This window comes from Haematobia irritans, chromosome 2 (genome assembly GCF_050003625.1).
Source record: "Haematobia irritans isolate KBUSLIRL chromosome 2, ASM5000362v1, whole genome shotgun sequence".
NCBI lineage: Eukaryota > Metazoa > Arthropoda > Insecta > Diptera > Muscidae > Haematobia > Haematobia irritans.
This window is the reverse complement of record NC_134398.1, coordinates 176,580,240-176,586,702: the sequence shown is the minus strand read 5'-3', so window position 1 is coordinate 176,586,702 and position 6,463 is coordinate 176,580,240. Positions and strand designations below refer to the sequence as shown.

Genomic DNA, 6,463 nt, shown 5'->3' with positions numbered 1-6,463 from the left:
TTACTGCCGTCGATGGTAATGAAGATATTGATGTCTCGATGTTGAAATTTTTCTGATATGCTGTTGTGAGTGATGGGTCTGCCCATTCTATTATCGTTGTGATGGTTGATGCATCTGCAGTTAAGGACGATAAGGATGATGACTATGATGATGATGATGATGATGCTGCTGTTGCTGTTGATGCTGATAATAAACAATTTCCTGGCATTTTTCAGGGTACTTGAAAAAGGTGTGTACGCAGGGCCATAGGCATACAAAAAAAATTGACAAAAGGCACATGCACAGGATGAAAATTGCGTGGTATACAAAGTGAGAAGCTTTTGTGTCCGTATCTATCAATGGGCTATACTTATAGGAGGATGGCTAGATTTTGAAAAGCTTTGATGCATATGATTGTGCACATTGCCCAGCACCAGTTTCTGTATGAAAAATGTTGAGTGTGGGTGGTGGCTAAAGGCTTTTCATGTGGTTTCACATATAGAGAGCAATGGTTTTTTAAGCAATTGTGAAGAGGTATCGAAGAAGGCCTTTATTGGGCCTAAACCCTATATTAGGTAACTAACGCTTTCTTTATTTCGGAATATTTAAATAGGAGATTTTTGCCCATACTGCGGAGTCGAAGTCTGAAGAGTTTGTTGGCAAAGGAGTCGGAGCGGAAACACGGTTGCCACGGTTAGTAGAATTCTACCAAAAATGGTAGATTTATTACTGTTTGGTAGATTGGTAAAATTTTCGAAATTATGGTATATTTTGCAAAATATACCTCTCGAACTAACACGTACTTCCATTTTCAATAGAAATAAAATTTTGACAAAACTTTTTATAGAAAAATTTTGCGACAAAAGAATTTTGACAAAATTTTTTATGAAAGTAAAAATTTTGACAACATTTCTTGTAGAAGTCAAAATGTTGACAACAATTTCTATAGAAATAAAAATGTTGACAACATTTTCTATAGAAATAAAATTTTGATAAAATTTTCGATAGAAATAACATTTTACAAAATTTTCTATCTAAATAAAATTTTGACAAAATTTTCTATGAAAATAAAATTTTGCCAAAAATTTTCTATAAAAATTAAATTTTGGCAAATGTTTTTATTGAAATAAAATTTTGAGAAAATTTTCTACCGAAATAAAATTTTGACAAAAGTTTCTGTAGAAGTAAAATTTTTGAAAAAAATTTCTGTAGAAGTCAAAATGTTGACAACATTTTCTATAGAAATAAAATTTTGATAAAATTTGACAATATTTCCTATAGAAATGAAATTTTGACAAAATTTTCTATAGAAGTAAAAATTTTGACAAAATTTTCTATAGAAATAAAATTTTGATAAAATTTTCATTTTACAAAATTTTCTATCTAAATAAAATTTTGACAAAATTTTCTATGAAAATGAAACTTTGCCAAAATGTTCTATAAAAATTAAATTTTGGCAAATGTTTTTGATAGAAATAAAATTTTGAGAAAATTTTCTACCGAAATAAAATTTTGACAAAAGTTTCTGTAGAAGTAAAATTTTTAAAAAAAAATTCTGTAGATGTAAAACCTTTGACAATATTTCCTATAGAAATGAAATTTTGACAAAATTTTCTATAGATGTAAAAATTTTGACAAAATTTTCTGTAGAAGTCAAAATGTTGACAACATTTTCTATAAAAATAAAATTTTGATAACATTTGCTATAGAAATAACATTTTACAAAATTTTCTATCTAAATAAAATTTTGATAACATTTTCTATAGAAATAACATTTTACAAAATTTTCTATAAAAATTAAATTTTGGCAAATGTTTTTATAGAAATAAAATTTTGAAAACATTTTCTACCGAAATAAAATTTTGACAAAAGTTTCTATACAAGTACAAATTTTGGCAAAATTTTCTAGAGAAGTCACAAGCAAGTAAAGTAGAAAATCGGGCGGGGCCGACATTTTCTATAGAAATAAAATTTTCTATATAAATAGAAATTTTGAATAAATTTTCTAAAGGAATAAAATTTTGCCAAAATTTTCTATAAAAAGAAAATTATGACAAACCTTTGTATAGAAATAAAATTTTGAGAAAATGTTCTACCGAAATAAATTGTTCGACAAAAATTTCTATAGAAGTAAAAACTTTGACAACATTTTCTATAGAAATGAAATTTTGACAAAATTTTCTATAGAATTAAAATTTTTAACAAAATTTTCTATAGAAATAAAATTTTGACACCATTTTCACAGAAATACAATTTTGACAAAATATTCTATAGAAACAAAAATTTTGACAAAATTTTCTATGTAAACAAAATTTTAATAAAATTTTGACAACTTTTTCTACAGAAATACAATTTTGGCAAAATATTCTATAGAAATAAAATGTTGACAAAATTTTCTATATAAATAAAGTTTTGAGAAAATTTTCTACAGAAATAAAATTTTGAAAAAATTTTCTAATTAAACAAAATATGGACAAAATTTTCTTTGCAAATAAAATTTTGCCAAAATTTTCTATAAAAAAAAAAATTGACAAAATTTCATATAGAAATAAAATTTTGAGAAAATGTTCTACCGAAATAAAAATTTCTATAGAAGTAAAAACTTTGACAACATTTTCTAAAGAAATAAAATTTTGAAAAAATTTTCTAACTAAACATAATATTGACAAAATTTTCTAAAGAAATAAAATTTTGACAAAATTTTCTATAGATATAAAATTTTGCAAAAACTTTCTATAGAAATGAAATTTTGACAAAATTTTCTACAGAAATACAATTTTGACAAAATATTCTATAGCAGTAAAAATGTTGACAGAATTTTCTATATTAATAAAATTTTGAGAAAATTTTCTACAGAAATAAAATTTTGACAAAATATTCTATAGAAGTATAAATTTTGACAAAATTTGTTATAGAAATAAAATTTTGAGAAATGTTCTACAGAAATAAAACTTTGACAAAATTTTCTATAGAAGTAATAATTTTTACAAGGTTTTCTATAGAAATAAAATTTTGGAAAATTTTCTAGAAATAAAATTTTGAGAAAATTTTGGTAAAATTTTCTATAGAAGTAAAAATTTTGACAAAATATTCTATAGCAATAAAATTTTGAGAAAATTTTCTACAGAAATACAATTTTGAGAAAATTTTCTACAGAAATAAAATTTTGACAAAATATTCTATAGAAGTATAAAATTTGACAAAATTTGTTATAGGAATAAAATATTGAGAAACTTTTCTATAGAAATAAAATTTTGAGAGATGTTCTACAGAAATAAAACTTCGACAAAATTTTCTATAGAAGTAAAAATATTTGCAAAGTTTTCTAGAGAAGTCAAAATTTTGACAAAATCGGGCGGGCCCGACTATATCATACATATTCTATGTTCACCATGGAAAAATAACATTATGCTCTTGCAATAGGTTTGATGTGATCATATTCCCTTCTCGGCGTGTAATTTATAGAAAAAACCTTCATCATTTGGAAAAATTCATCATGATTTGCAGCCACAATGTAATCATGTTCAAACAGTCAAATGTCGCAAGATAATATTCCTTATACAGTTGCTAAATATATAAATAAATATATAGAGTAATTTTTTGTTTTAAATTTTCTTCAACGTAATAATTTTAAGTTTTGAGTGGCTTCAGGAAAAATATACTAACACCTAAAAATGAAACCTCCTCACTCATGGCTGCCAATTTTGCCGATTTATCGACATTTTAACGATTTTTTACTCAAAAGATAGCAAATGCAGATTTGGGATTTTTTCCCCAAAAATGACGATATTAGGTCCGTTCAAATATTTTGACTAGAAGCAGTTAGTTTACCAGCAAAAGAGAAAAATCCACCACAATTTAAGAAAATGTTATAAAAAATCTATCAATTAAAAAAAATATTTTAAAGTTGTTGATAACATTTTTGTGGTTAGTATATACAAAAATATTGAATTTATAGAAATTTTTGTTAAATTTTTATTTCTACAGAAAACGTTGTCAAAATTTTATTTCCATGGAAAATTTTGTTACAATTTTATTTCCATGGAAAATGTTGTCACAATTTTGTTTCTAAATTTCAAGTTTTTTAATGTTCAAAAAATTTTTTCTTAAATTTTGTTAGAAATTGTTGCCAAAATTTTATTTCTATAGAAAAATTTTGTCCACATTTTATTTCTATAGAAAGTTTTTTGAAAATTTTATCTCTATAGAAAATCTTGTCAAAATTTTATTACTATAGAACATTTTGTCAAAATTTTATTTCTTTAGAAAATTTTGTCAAAATTTTATTTCTTTAGAAAATTTTGTCAAAATTTTAATTCTATAGAAAATTTTGTCAAAATGTTATTTCTATACAAAGTTTTGTGAAAATTTTATCTATATAGAAAATTTTATTACTATAGAAAATTTTGTCAAAATTTTAATTCTATAGAAAATTTTGTCAAAATTGTATTACTATAGAAAATTTTGTCCAAATTTTATTTCTATATTATTTCTAAATATTGACACATTTTTATTTCTATAGAACATCCTTGCAAAAATTTATTCCTATAGAACATTTTAGGCATTTTTATACCCTCCACAATAGGATTGGGGTATATTAACTTTGTCATTCCGTTTGTAACACATCGCAATATTGCTCTAAGACCCCATAAAGTATATATATTCTGGGTCGTGGTGAAATTCTGAGTCGATCTGAGCATGTCCGTCCGTCCGTCCGTCTGTTTAAATCACGCTAACTTCCGAACGAAACAAGTTATCGACTTGAAACTTGGCACAAGTAGTTGTTATTGATGTAGGTCGGATGGTATTGCAAATGGGCCATATCGGTTCACTTTTACGTATAGTCCCCATATAAACGGACCCCCAGATTTGGCTTGCGAATCCTCTAAGAGAAGCAAATTTCATCCGATCCGGCTAAAATTTGGTACATGGTGTTAGCATATGATCTCTATAAACCGATCCCCCGATTTTGCTTGAGGAGCCTCTAAGAGAAGCACATTTCATCCGATCCGGCTGAAATTTGGTACATGGTGTTAGTATATGGTATCTAACAACCCTGCAAAAATTGGTCCACATCGGTCCATAATTATATATAGCCCCCATATATACCGATCCCCCGATTTGGCTTGCAGAGCCTCCAAGAGAAACAAATTTCATCCGATCCGGCTGAAATTTGGTACATGATGTTAGTATATGGTCTCTAATGACCATGCAAAAATTGGTCCATATCGGTCTATATATATATATATATATATATATATATATATATATATATATATATATATATATATATATATATATATATATATATATATATATATATATATATATATATATATATATATATATATATATATATATATATATATATATATATATATATATATATATATATATATATATATATATATATATATATATATATATATATATATATAAACCGATCACCAGATTTGACCTCCGGAGCCTCTTGGAAGACCAAAATTCATCTGATTCAGTTGAAATTTGGTACGTGGTGTTAATATATGGCCTCAAACGCCCATGCAAAAATTGGTCGATATCGGTCCATAATTATATATAGGCCCCATATAAACCGATCCCCAGATTTGACCTCCAGAGCCCCTTGGAAGAGCAAAATTCTTCCCATTCGGTTGAAATTTGGTACGTGGTGTTAGTATATGGTATCCAACAACCATGCAGGAATTGGTTCTTATCAGTCCATAATTATACAAAAAAAAACCTTTTTTTGACTTTCTTAAAAATTGTATCTTCCATCCCTGATGCTGTCTAAAGTATCAATCAGCTGGATAAAATCGAAATTTTTTCTCGTTAATTATTTTCCTTATAATCATAACAATAATTCAAATTGATTAACAATGGCCCGCAACCGTAGAATCGTAGGCCTGCAACAAATTATTTTAGACTCATTAGAGTGCTCCCATCCACGGAAATCTTTAGTAAAAAGCGAAAGATTTATTCGACAACTGAAGAGAAGCCAGAGTGATCTAGACAAGCACTACGTGAATGTTATAAGCAAGCCTTACATACAAGTGAATGTGAATTTTTAAAGGCTTTAACTAACTCAACACATTATATTTAACCATGGATATAAAATATCTTAAGGGAAAGGATGAATATAGCAAAGGTAGATGCTTGTGATGTGATATATAAGCGATCATGTAACCCCTAAGTGAAGACACACGTGGTGTTAATATATGGCCTCAAACACCCATGCAAGAATTGGTCGATATCGGTCCATAATTATATATAGGCCCCATATAAACCGATCCCCAGATTTGACCTCCGGAGCACCTTGGAAGAGAAAAATTCTTCCCATTCTGTTGAAATTTGGTACGTGATGTTAGTATATGGTATCCAACAACCATACAGGAATTGGTTCCTATCAGTCCATAATTATATATAGCTCCCATATAAACCGATCGCCAGATTTGACCTCCGGTGCCTTTTGGTGCTAGTTGAAATT

At 26.9% G+C, this 6,463-nt stretch overlaps 1 non-coding gene across 1 annotated transcript; it reads right to left on the bottom strand.

The window, feature by feature from the left end:
* Window positions 1-5,863: 5,863 nt before the first annotated feature.
* On the bottom strand, window positions 5,864-5,983 carry LOC142227704 (U5 spliceosomal RNA). Its single transcript, XR_012719989.1, has one exon. It is a non-coding gene; the product is annotated as a U5 spliceosomal RNA (small nuclear RNA).
* Between the last annotated feature and the right edge of the window lie 480 nt (window positions 5,984-6,463).